This window comes from Varanus komodoensis, unplaced genomic scaffold, assembly GCF_004798865.1.
Source record: "Varanus komodoensis strain SLA01 unplaced genomic scaffold, ASM479886v1 scaffold68, whole genome shotgun sequence".
NCBI lineage: Eukaryota > Metazoa > Chordata > Lepidosauria > Squamata > Varanidae > Varanus > Varanus komodoensis.
The window spans coordinates 1,163,603-1,177,713 of NW_025336321.1; positions in this window are offsets into that span (position 1 = coordinate 1,163,603).

A 14,111-nucleotide genomic window follows, 5' to 3' on the forward strand; every position below is an offset into this window, starting at 1 on the left:
TGGTTGAGGCGGTGGCTTGCTTTGGTCTGACTTTGCTGTTATTACCCACCCCCATCTATTTTTTCCTACTAAGTTTCAAAACGTTGATCTTCTAGCTTGCAAAGCACAATAAAGTTGAACCAGGAAGAGCACTGTATAATAAACGCCAAGGCTAAATTTATTGTTTACACTGTACCCATAAATCTAAATGTAATACTGATGCTAGGAGGGAGGAGAGGAACCAAACAGCCCAAGTGGCTGCTGTTTGTTGGCCATGCAGGCCTGGAAGGCAGAGTGGAGCGCTTGCCTGCAATATTAATAGCATCATTCGCAGGCAAGCAAGGGAGACGAGGCATAGAGCTGCAATGCTTCCATTCTCTTGCTTTGACTACTAATTAGCTGCAGGGGTGGATGCAATGATTATCATAAAGATGTATTTTTCTGTGAGCATTTATTTCAGATAATACATTATTCTCCGCACCTGGTACTGAAGGCCTCCACTGGCACCAATAGGTGCAATTAACACAATAAGCACTTCTCGTGATCGGAATTTGCACCTTTTTTCAGTGAGGTCCCTAAATTCACTATGTTCATTAATGAAAACAAGGTCCTGCTTAGATCCACAGGTTGGCATATCCAGAGTCTTAGAAAAGGAAGACTCTGCGAGTTTCCATATTCCACCTTGTAGCTCAGATCGCCTTGCTCAACTGATTGCAAAATGTATATCTTTCTTTTCACTCAAACAGAAAAAGTGGGCATTTGGTTTTTGAATGTGTAAATGCACACTTTCCCACCACCTAAAATGTGAGACAGTTGAGTTTTTCTCATTCTACTTCAGGAAAACTTGGGCTTTTTTATGAATCTGTTCATCATGTTCACCCTCATAATTACACATCTGAGTAAAAAAGAAGAAGAAGCAAAACAAGTCCACACATACCCTTTTCTCTTGATAGTCTTCATTTGTCTGATATGTAGTATCATCTTCAAATGGCCCATTTCCCTCCATCCTAGTGAAACCAAAGTTTCACGCTGCTCCACCCTCAACCTCCAAACTGTTCCCCACATGTGCAGAATGCATTAAGTTCTAGGGAAACCATTCACCTGACAGCATCCGGAAAGCCATGTTGGAATCCCTCCCCCTGTGCAGGCAAGATGATTTACTCACATATCTGCACCATGTCCCTAAATTCTCTTTTTCAGGAATTGCAGTGCACTTGAGTTTCACATTCCCAAGCTTCTTTTATTTCATCATGAAAGTGATTAAAGATGTTTACCTAAGCCAAAAGACCTTAAGATGATGATACTTTCATCGTAGGAACAATTAATCTGGACTCCGGGGAATGTTGGACTCGTAAGAAAAGTATTTGTGAGCTTCCAATTTATCCACTTTCCATTTACCTAACAAAAACATCTTAACACATAAACAAATAACACACAAGAGGGTGCCAGGAAAGAGTAAAACAATTTGATGAAGGAAAATGGCTGTTATGGGTGATGCAGATTTACAGGCCAATATATATTTTGGGGTTTAAGCACAGCCCAAAGAGAAGTCTTGCAGAATTAAAGGTATGGCTGTGAGAAATGCATTAAAATGTGTATTCAGCTGTGAATAGGAACAAGAGAATGAAATTACTAAATGTTTAAAAATATAGTAGTAAAAAATTATATTTAAGATTGTTTCTCTGTCACCCAACATTTGAAGTTTTCAGGGCAGTGTACAACAATGTATAGAATACTATAAAATAGAATATAAAACATAAATAACAGTTAAAATCATAAAATTTTATTACAGAGATCTAAAAACAGATTTTTTCAATGATTTACACAAATAAAACAGGTTAATACAACTAGTACTGATAAGCCAGCTGAGCTATCCCGTTTGTGCTATTTAGAGCTGTTAAATGCTGCATCATAGAGTGAAGTTGATCTGGCATTGAAAGAATAATAGAATTGGCATCAGGTGGGCCTCACAGTGCAAAGAACACTGTGAATTGGGAGTTGCCACAGAAAAGGCTCTCTTCCTTGTGTCCACCAACCAAGCTTCCCCTGACATGGCATCAGAGGAAGTCTGCACCAGATGGCTGGGTGAAGTCCTTGTCCCCATCTTAATTATTATGGCCCTAAGCCATGTAGGGCTATATAGGTTAAGAAGCATATGCAGCCAAGGCAAAAGGGCCAGAGCTGATGTTATGTTCAAAATGTCTGGTCCATTTTGCAAAAACTGCAGCCCCTGAACATCCTTCAGGGACAGACTCACATTGCAGTAGTCTAGTTTGGACATTACCAGTATGCAGATTGCTTTAACTAAGCTGCCCTGTCCAGAAAAGAGCTCAGCTGGACCTGATAGAAGGCACTCCATGCTACTAAGATCAGAGGAACCTCTTTCTAACAGCATCTTGGTCTTGTCTGGACTGAGCTGTTTGTTAGCTGACAGTCCAAGGGGAAGTACAGTCTTGTTTTACTGAATGTACATTGGCTTTTTCGCAAAGGAAAGGGAGAAAACCAGTATGAATAAATACGCAAGGCTGATGAGAATTGCAGTTCAACAGCTTCTGCAGGGCCAGATGTTGCCCACCCTGGTGCAGAAAATAGAACAACTGGATTTTCTGGCTGAAATGCTTGTCTCAGAACCTCCACTCCCCATCTGCCCCTACACAATAATTTACATATAGACAGTTGGGTAGAATAAAGAGAAGAGATCAGCACACAATAACATGAAATAAAAATGTTGCTCCTTCATTTGAAATGCTCCCCAGAATCACTTCACTTTTCATTTTGATGTAGATGGAAAAAAGCATTCCAGAATGACATGCCTTCCTCTTTGAGTCATCAGCTCATTGCAATGAGGCCATCCATGATTGCATCAATGGCTTTTTTATTTGTTTTGAGTCATACAAAAATGAGTAGGATGAAAGCTTTTTAGATAGCTCATGCCAAAAAGAGATACATTTCAGAAAATTCAGAGCCCATGGAGTCTCTGGCCTTAACTCCCCTATATATACATTTGACTGTCCCCCCCACCCCCCCACACACAGAACAAATGTCATCTTTTTGGTGCCTTTAACAGCTATATAACAGGGGGATGTATAAGCTGAATTTCCTTTCTCTTCAATCTTCCAAAGCATTTAAAGAGAAAATATATGACCTCTATAAAGGATGCAGCGGATCTGCCTGTCCAAGGCAGGAGACAGAGCTAAGATCTAACTTTAGATTTCTCTAACCCCAGTACCAAGCTTTTCACAGCCTATGACTAGTTTAAGCCTTGCTTCATCCGAATGTTGGAATAATGGCTTTGTGAAATGGTTACTTGTGAACCTTCTTGTGAATCAAGGTTATGCAAGTCCATCCCAAATCCAATGAACAATCTACTCCAGCTATAGATGCCTATTCCGAAGAAAGTCCTGTTGAGTTCAGCAGTATGTGTGCGTAGGGCGACAGCCCAGATTACACAGCATTTGTTGGTTTACAAAATCCTCTCAAGGTGAGCACAAGATGAAAGCAAGGCCCTTCTCACCCCAGCAGGTTACCTTCAATAAGGGAGATTACAATGGCAATGGAGTGTTAGATACCGTTCCTTGAACAACTGCTAATGGAACAACTAGCAGTGCATAGCTGAATAAAGTTGGAAAGAGTGGCGGAATGCCCTGTGCAGTGCCTGGTGCAGTGCCCTGCACAGTAGTGGATCTGACACTTGAGAAAGGACAAAAATGGCTTTTCACATCTGGCAGAATCTAGCACTAACGAAATAAGAGCAGCGTGTGATACAACTTAGTGTGTCCACATGGTACTTTGTGGAAAGCCTGGGGAATTAAGCAGGGATATTTAACCTGAGACCTCTCCTTGGACAGTTCCCTAGACAAAATCTGATTATAACAATAGTAGTTAGCAACTGTTGCCAACACCCCAAATTGGCTCACTTCAGAAATAATCAAAAACTCCCCTAGGTACCTGGAGATCTCTAGTTGGCTTCATTCTCACTTCATTGCATAGTGCAGCACAGTGTGTAAGCGCATAGATACACAGTGGCAGAGCTTAATTAATGAGCTAGATAAGTCAGTTATACAGTGGGGCACATATACAAATAGGTACTGCATGCAAAGAATTAAAAGTCCATTGGAGAGTTGAGAAATGAGCCATTTCAATGAGGCCAAGGACATGCTGGCTTGAATCAAAGAAAAAGGCATTTAGGAAATCGCCATAAATGCAGCAAATTATCCAACTGAAAGTTAATTTCCAACTGAAAATTTCCAACTGAATCTCCTCCCAGAGACTGGAACCCCTCCTTTTGGTGGAGTGGCAGGAAGATGTCAGGATTGTTGGAAAGGTTGACTGCTACTAAGTGTTATCTTGCAGGTTGTAGGAAAATACAATGCCTGTTTTGCATGCAGAAGGGCCCATGTCCAGCTTCTGATATTTTAGCTTAAAGGGACCAGTTAGCAAGTAATGACAATTGCACATGTGAAAACAACAGCACATGAGGGGCTTTTTCATAGAGTCATAGAATAGTAGAGTTGGGAGGGGCCAAGAAGGCCAATGGGTCCAACCTTCCGTGGGTACAGGATGCCAAGTAACTCCATCCCACTCAGATGACTGTGCAGTTTCACCTTGAATGTCTCTAGTGTGGGAGAGTCCCCAACATCTCCTGGAAACTGGTTCCACTCTTGTACTGATCTGGCAGTTAGGAAGTTTTTCCTGGTGTCTATCCTGAATCTGGTGTACTGCAATTTAAGTTCCTTGTTCTATGTCCCACTCTCAGGGATGTTCTTCCTCTTTGTGACAGTCTCTGAGGTACTTGCAGAGCGCTATCATATCCCCTCACAGTCTTTTCTTCTCAAGGCTAAACATGCCCAGTTCCCTCATCATAGGGCTTAGTCTCCAGACCCTGGATCATCTTTGTTGCCCTCCTCTGGACCTTTTCTAGTTTATCTGCATCTTTTAAAAGTTGGGTGGTCGTGAGGTCTCACAAGTGCTGAACTAGTACCTCTCTTGTCCTGGAAGTGATGCTTCTATTCACATGCATCTCAAAATAGTGTCTCCCTGTTTTGTGACTGCATCACATTGCATGAGTCACATTGCTCACTCATGTTTAGCTTGTTGTCCACAACATTTCCAAGGTCTTTTTCCTTTTCTTGGCTGTTGAGCCAAGTATTCCCATCTTGTATCAATACATTTGGGTATTTTTCCCCTAGGTGGAGAACATGGCATTTAAACCTTTCCAAAACTTCCACTGTGTATGATTACAATCTATTGGGAAAAATAAGGAAGAGGAAAACAAGGACTGGGAGGAATGAAAGGACAACTTAACTGAGAACTGCCCCAGTTACTGGTCCAACCAGCCCCAAGATCATTCTGGCCCCTGAAGGCCGAGCCTCTCATACAGCTACTACTGCAACCTCCGGTGATGTGATACCCTGTTCGTCGCTCCCGCGTTCCTGAATGCAGAAGTCCAGTCAGGAAGTTAGGCAGCATGGAATCGAATCCGTGTGGGACGACGAGGTGGTTTGGGCAGAAATGGAAATACTGCAATGTTTGTATAACCTGCGTTGACAGATGGAGGGCGAACATGCGGATATGGCGTAGTAGCATTTTACCTGCGTGAAGGAAGATCAGCAGGATTATCTCTGTTGATACATACACAAGGTTTGCATTTTTCCACAGACATGCAAAAAGCCATGGATATTTAGTAAACTTCTTGGAACATACAATCATGTCGTCATTTGCAATAATCTTATGACCAGTTAATGCATGACCCATTATTACTGACATAGCTTCTTGCACATGAATTACATTTGGTTTTACAAGAAAAGCAAATATTTGCATTGATGAATAATCAATTACTGCGACCTTGTCCAGCATGGCCTCTGCGAATACCTTTGGCCATCCCACAGCAGGAGGAACATAAGGAACCAGGTTGGTGAAGAAATAATATAATGAATATTAATATAATATTTATTAATTTATTAATTTAATATAATAATTTAATATAATAAAGCCTTATAAGTGGAAGAGAAGCGGAAGTCCCTTTTTGTAGTAATGACATTGTACAAGGGTACCAAGAGTGGATAACCTGTCATTGTGAAAGGGGCTGCATAAGCCAAATAACCAGTTAATCTTTGTATGACCTCAAAGTCATAAGATTTCCTTGTGTCAATGTTTGCAAGTATGTATTTGAGTTTATCCCATTTGGCTTGATTGGGTAACCAGACTTTAATGGAAAGTTCCATTCCCAGGAGAAACAAGAATGGTGCCTGAAAATCGGTTTTTTTCTGGATTCATGGCTACTCCCACAAAAGCCAGATAATGAACAATAGGAGTTACAGCAGCCTTAAGAAATACATCATTTTATGCCCCATGATGTTATCATCAATATAAGCAAAAATATAAACATTTTCCAATCGTCTGTGAAAATGCTGACAAAGGGTTGTAGTGAAGATAGCCAGTTGAAATGGGCTAGAGCCAATCCCCATAGGAATTTTCCTGAAGCCAAACATTCTGGGATGCAACAGCAACAGCAAGTCTGCCCAGCTGAATCTGTGCAACAACAATTTGAGTTGTTCCGGCTGGAACATTTTTTGCATAATTGCATGCAACTGGGAAAAACTTGGTTGATGTCACAAATGGGTATCAAGCCCTTGTAATCCAGGTATAGAAACCAGCAAAAAAAAAAAAAAAAAGAGCTAGCATAAGCAGCAAGAGGCATATGATCACAAATGGTCTCTCTTGCTGAGTGGCCCCTCTTCAAGGGGATGTTGGGAAGTTGTATTTCCTTAATGCCTCTGCCACAATTTCGAGACCCACAGGTAGCCCTCCCTTGCCAGTCTGGTGTTGAGATTTCTGAGTATTGCTCATGCTGTAATTGAGTTTCCCAACAGTAAGTTTCTGTTGTGAGTGCCCAGTGACCAGAACTAAGCCACTGGTATATAATACCACAGTCAAACAAAGTAAGCAAGTAAACAGCAAGGAGACATAAATGAACAAGTTAAAAGGTTGCATACTTTTGTTTGATTGCTTTATATAATGGAAAGTGGCTGACATGTGGTACATAAATTCTTGCAGGAAACACCCGTTTCCACCGTCTAGAAGGAATTAAATCGGCAATGTCTGATCTAAAATTACAAGGAGGAAAACTTGGAATTTTCCAATCCTGATTAAAGTTCAAAGAGATATTTTGATAAAGTCCTGCAAATTGCAGAAACGAATGCTCAGGCTTACTTAGAGGGAGATGAAGATCTCTTTCTATGCGGCGATTTAGAACTGGATCTGTGACATCTTCCAGGAGATGAAGAAGTGCGGCCCCCTCAGCTGGGGAGGTCAAGATCCTCTGATGAGATTTCTTTCTCGTGAATGGTGATCTGGCAAATATGACAAAATCGGCACATTCGGTGGTCGATATGCTGCTGGAGTTTGGATCCACATTCCAAAAGAGACAATAAAATCTACCATGCAGGTTTGCCCAAACGTAAGTGAAGACAGGTGAAACCAGAGGGCTTGCTGTATGTCCTGGGTAATATAATGAGCAACCCACTCGTTAATGCACACTCTGTCTTCAGCTTGAGGTAGACCCTCAAAATGTCAATTCCCAAAGTTCAAAAAGATGATAGTAGCACACAGCAATTGTCACAAAGCAGTATGGTGAGGAGAAAGATGTTATTTAGAATTGAGCTCCTTGCCAAAAAGACTCTTTCCCACAGTAACCAGATGAGAACTGGTGAGAAGAAATCTTTAGGTAGAAAGTCTATAAGCCTCTGACCTACCCCGAATTCTAGATAAGGATCCAGAATCTCATGAGATGGATCAGGGACAGCCATGCAAGTTTCTGCAAAGCATAAACCACATCTATTGCTACTATCTGAAAATAAGTACAGAAACTTGATTGTATCTAAAACTGCTAAGAAAATCTCAAGAGGCACAGTGTGATTGCAGTTATATAGTACTAAAATGGGCTTAATTAACCCGCCCAGAACATGCCCTATGGGCAGGGGAAAACACGCCCCTTGGGTGGTGATTTTCTTTGCAGCCAATGAAAATATTTTTGTGGCAAAAACTAAGTCCAATAAAAAATGTGGATCGAATAAAATCAAATAAAAAAGCCATTCTGGACTAAAGTGAAGACCTATGTAGCCCAGCATTCTGTTCCTGCAGTGGTCAATCAGGTGCTTATGGGAAGCCCAGAAGTTGGACATGAGACAGTGGCCACTCTGACCTGTAGCTATTGGGTTCCGACAAGTTGCTAACCAATACTTATCAACATGGGCTGTTCTTGAACTGTAGGTTATCGTGTTATCAGAACCCAGCTGCACTAACAAGCTATAGCTTCTTCATCATGAAAAGTCCATGGAGAGAACTTAAGGGTCTGCTATTGGGTTGTGAACTGTGGCTTGTTCACAAACATTTGTTAGATTAGGATGACATGATAACCCATGTTTCTACAACACACCACAGTTTAACAACAACCCACATTCAACCCATATTCAACCCTTGAGTGTGAGTTATTATGCTTTCTGACCGCAGGCATTGATAGTCTTGGAAATCCTCCAAAATGTGCAGTATCTCCTTTTAAAATGCCCAGGTTGGTGGGCTTCAGTGTTCTATCAATAGTGCACTCCATAGTTCTTCCAGTTCATTCCCATAGCCAGCTCATTCTGAGAACTTGCAGGGCCAGCTCTTGGAGGGGAACAGCGAGAAAGGCTTGTAACCCTCAAGCACTGCTTGCCAGTCACAGCAGACAATGCTGGGCTAGATGTACAAGTGGCCGGATCGGTGTGCCATGCCCAAATCAATGCCTCAGAAGATTCCTGATGGAGGAATGGAGCTTGTGAGATGTCAGTCAAGGAAACTTTTTGCCTATGATGCTAAAGAAGATTGAGTTAGGTAACAGCTCTTATTTACTAGTATTTATCTTCTTCAAGAAAAATAAGTAGATCAGGAATTGGGATTGTGAGTGGCTGCCATTCCTGTGTCTTTGGTGCATGCTTAGAAAAAGGTTCACATCAAGCCTGTGGATGAAAAAAGGAATGGTAAACCCACGAGCTGGGCATGTGAAACCTCTTGGGCCCCAGAAATGGTCCACAGGGTATCTTCATCCAGCCCACCAGTTTCTCTCCAGTCCCCAACCCTCTTTCCGAGCCTCCTATTCCCATGGTTGAGCTGTAATCTCCAATCAGCTAAGCAGTAGAGGGAGGAAGGGGAAATACCATGATCTCCCCCGCCACCCTGCTCTGATACTGCTCTGCTGATCAGAGATGGCAGCTTTTGCAAGCAGCCCAGAATGTTCTGTTTCTCACTGCACAGCATAACTATGCTGCAAGAAGCAGGAAGGAGAGATTTCCATGGACAGTTCAGTGCTTTTCTTTCAGATGGTGTAGAATGGGTGCGTGTGTTTGTTTGTGGGAAGCATGCAGGCGGGGGGGGGTGCCATCTGTGGGGTTTGCTTTGCCTCGCTTACTGCTGGCATACAGCCCCATATAGGCCTGCCATAAGCTGCCTCCATATGACTGGGAAGCCTGCAGAAAGAAAAATCCACGCTTCCTCGTACTGCTGCACTTGTGCAGTTTCTGAGATCTGTGGCTGAATGCCTGGATGTTGTGGGTAGGTCAGTGGAGCCAAGCCTGCTGCCTCACTCTACACATTCACTGATCCAAGAATGGCATATGTATCATCAAGCTTATGAATATGCCATCTGGGGAATTTGATTGCTACCAAGCCACTAAATTCCGCATTCCATGTAAGTCACTAAACTCGTGCTTTTGACAACCATGTAGGACCTTGACTACAATCAAGACTTCATCATCATTAACACACACATTTTTCAGTAAGGGTTTTCCATGTCCTCACACTTAGCAAGATCCCTTTAAAAATAAATTAAAAGGAAAGGAAATCAATTTTCCTCATTGTTTTCCAAAACATGCCCCAGCTGTAGGTTCCTGTGCCTTCTCTAATCTCCCTGCCATGTCAGTGATGTGCTGAATAAGAAGGAATTTCATGGGACATATCTGTCAATGCATTTGTTAGATTCATTACTTCACAGCAGAAATGTTGGGTGGTTTTCAGTATGGAGATTAAAGGTCCTGCTGCTGCTTGGTGAATCATGGCATTAGTATTTAATGTACTGTTGAATGGGAAGAATTTCTAGTCCCACCGGACTCTCAGCAGTTGCTATGTTATGAAGCCTCTTAGCTATTTGGTGATGATCCAAAAAGACAGAAGACAAATCCCCAGTCTTGTTAAATGTATGAACTTTTAACTCCTGGTCTTGTGCAACTTAATGCTCCACCAAAACGAGATGAAATGCATCATCAGAAGAGAAGGGGATGCAGATCTTTGCAACAGTTGCACCTGCCCATTTGTGTGCATGCATGTGCGCGTATGTACCCTTTTCAATAATTGCAATAATTTCAACAGAATACACTATATCTCATTGTAGTAGAGAGTGCCCCGTGTGCCTAGTTAATCTGTTGACAGGGAGCTTCTCCCTTTGTATGGTTCTTTAAACTGGAGCCAGAGGAGACACAACCCTTCCAGTGGAGGACATCTTCAAAAGGCTGTCCTCTGAAAGCCCTTCAAAGAGATCACAGTCCTCTGTAGAATGTTTGATCCCCTTATGTGGAGAATATTTGCTTCATTGTTCTGGGGAAGGGATGGCGTCCTCTTGAAATCCAGCATGGTGGATGATTTATAGCAAGGTGGTGCAACCTGTAGCCCTCTAGATCTTCTTCTGTCCCATCTCCATTGAGGGAGCAGGTCAGAGGTGATAGGAGCTGAGGTCCCACAGTATCACAATATCTGAATAATCCCACATTGCCCTGAATTAATGTAACTGGTTTGCTGCATGGGATAATCTGGGCGTATTGGTCTCTCTTTGTCAAATACTCGTCTTCATCAGAGTGTTGCTGTGAGTATGTAGTAGTGTAATACCATCATGACCACTCCCTGAGCTTCTTGAGAAAGGAAAAGTTATAAGTGCACCAGGTACATCCTGGTTCCTTTTTTGCTTGGAGAGTAAAGGAGTAAGGAGAAGACGAAATAATAACATACCTGTTCCATTCAAAATCTGAGGAGGAATGGTGGTTTCCATATTTATATCTGTGTCTATTTTTTATTGATAAGAGAGATAGACACATACAAATTATTGGCAAGATAGCAGTGTGCTGAAGTAGCCAGAGAATTCAACTAGGATTGGGGAAATCCGTGTTCAAGTCAATGTTACAATCAGGTGATTTCATGCTCTGAACTCAATGGTTTTAGGAGGCCTCCTCTTCAGATGATAACCTGTATTATATCACTTACTTCCAAATGTGAAAAGCTAGTCATGCCGCATTTTGGGGTGTGGGAGGCCCTGCTCTTTCTGCTAAATGGGGCCCCCAGACTTCTACCCCAAAGTCCTGTCATGATGGTACTCCTGTTTCAAGCCATGAAAGCTGCTGTGCAGCTTTGGCTCATCACCATTCCTCAACCCAACTTAACACACGTGGTTATTGTACACCTACCATAGAGCAGAGGCGTCATGTCCGATGACCTGAGTCCTTTGGAGAAATGATACAGTAAAAACAAAGTGTAATAGGAAATTGTCTTCTTATTGCATCCAGAGTCGTTCTGTGGATCATCCTGCAGAGAGGCAACAAGTCCTTTGCAGGACCATAAATGAAGGGAGAGCTCATCAAGGCTTCCAGTAGGAGTGCGTTTCCAGCTTTTGAATTCTACAATAAGTAAAGCTAAAAATGAAAATGCTAAAAACCTAAATGCTTTTTTTGTCACTACTCAGCCTGCTCACACATTGGAGATGATTTGGTACAGTTCCAAGTTTGGTGAATTTCTGCTTTGTCCTGCTCCTTGTATTCCTAAACATTTCCAAGTGTCCTGACTTTCAGATGATGAAACCTTTTTCGCTTACATTTTTGGCATGAAAATTGAAACCCTCCCTTTGAAGCATCTTCCAAATTGTGTTGTGAAGTCCATGTCACAACAAGGTACAAAGACAGCAATGGGGCAGCCCACGAACAAGCTGTTCAAAGTCATCCTTTTAGCATGTCAGAAGTTTTGACATCATCAGGGGGGAAACAGCCTGGTGAAAGGTCAGCTATTCAGAACTTTTTCTTCTTCAATGCAGTCTTCATACCACATCCCACTCTTCAACAGAAACTGTCACATCTCTCTGGGTCCCTTTGGGCCTCCCCACCTGCTTTTATCTGGCTAATAAGCAGTCAGGGGTTGCTAAGGACATGTCTCCAATGAGCTGAAATAGTTGAATGGCTGGCACTTGGACACAAACATAAAATAAGAAATAGAGAATGGATGTGCCAACAAAAGAATCAACCAAGTAAAGAAGGGTGAATTAAAGACAGGGAAAAGGAATCCATTTCCACAAACTGATAGAAGTCAGATTTATCAAAGAAAATGAAAACCCAAAACACCAATCCTGGAATAAATTGGAATAAATTGTGCAGTTTTGCAAAGTGTTATATTCAGTTCCATTTTTTCTTCATTTTTCTATTTCAATATTTGTGGGGGGATGGAGAAGATCAAAATGTTCTTCAGCTTCTCCAATGGGGCTTGACAGTTGTTGAAGCAGTCCATGATCTTGCTTCCAAGAAAGGAGGCATAAGAAGCTAGAAGGGAATTCAAAAGGTGGTTGATGGCAAAAATGTCAGACCAAAAAAACAAAAAACAGCCCCCCCCCCCCCCCTTTGATAGCTGGTGAGCAAGGCAGTTCTGTTCTTGACTATCCCCAATGGCTGATCAGTATCACAATTAGTATTATTAATTAAATTGGGGGGTGGGGGAAGAGAAATGTTCCAAAGGAAGTTCTCTTCATTCATAAAGCTTTGCAAAATAATTCAAACTTAGCTTTGTGAATCCATGTTTTGTTTTAGCACTCCCAGTGATAGATGCTGTTGGACTAAGGGAAACAAGCCCACCTCCAGCCCAGAGTTACACAGATGGGCTTTCTAGATATTAATGCACACAAATATGGATGAGCTACGTATTTAGTGTGGCCACATGTGAATCATCAAAAAAGAGGACTCCAATTTACATAACACTGCATATTCTACTTTAGCCATATAGATGTGCATTTGTAGGTAATTATTAAAACTTAAATAGAACTGCAGTGCCATGGTGTGGAAAACTATGACCAAGTGAGGGCTGTCCCTTGCTCAGTTTACTGGACAGTGCCATTGATCTGTCCCACCTCAAGACCCAGCTCCTCTTTCTGATGAATTTTCAGCAAGGGCTTCGGCTAGACAGACCTTCAGATACAGGACACCTTCAAATTAGAGGACAGTCCTCTGGCAGCCTTTCAAATGTGGAAATATATATGGGCGGGGGGGGGGGGAGAAAGAGAGAACCCTGGCCAAGCTAGAAGCATCTGTCCCACACAATGATTCAACTCCACTTCCTGGATGTCCTCATACAAGGTTACTTTGAGGACTCCACAAGAGTTGAGCTAGAAGGAAAAACAATTTTTTAAACATTCGTTCTCATCTTAACTACCTTTGGAAGTAATTCATAGTCAGGATGAGTAAAGTGCTTTGCTCCTTTCAAAAGGCTTGTCTGAGACACCATTAATATCACACACATCCTTTTGCCTGCAGGCAAAGCATTTCCATAGATAATGCATTATCTTATTTTTTGCTGATAATGAATGCATTCAGCTGGAATGTCAATTAAAGTGCTTGTTCAAATGAACTTGCTTCCACAACTGGAAAGTGCACATCACTGAAGAACCTGCATGTTTACAATTCTACTGATATTTCAAAATAGCCAAACGTTTGTCAGTTATCATTTTGAAAGAATAATGGGCAAACTTGTGATTTCCTCCACTACTTTTGCACTTTACGTGGCTTCTTCGGTTTGTTTTTTCTTTTCAAACACTGAGTGTTTGTTTACTTTGGTTTTGAACAGGGCAATTCCACCTTCCAAATCAGAACTCTCCAAAGCTTGCACAACTGACATAGTCAAAGAATTGCTGGGTTCCCCTTGGCAAGGGAAATGGGAAGGTTGAAAAGTGTGGTCCATCTACTTCCCCCATCCCCCTTAAGATAATTGCCACCTTCGTATCATATCACAGTTATTTCCACCAACCAGTATAACCTTTAGCCTAGCCTTCCTCAAACTGGTGCCCTCCAGATGTTTTA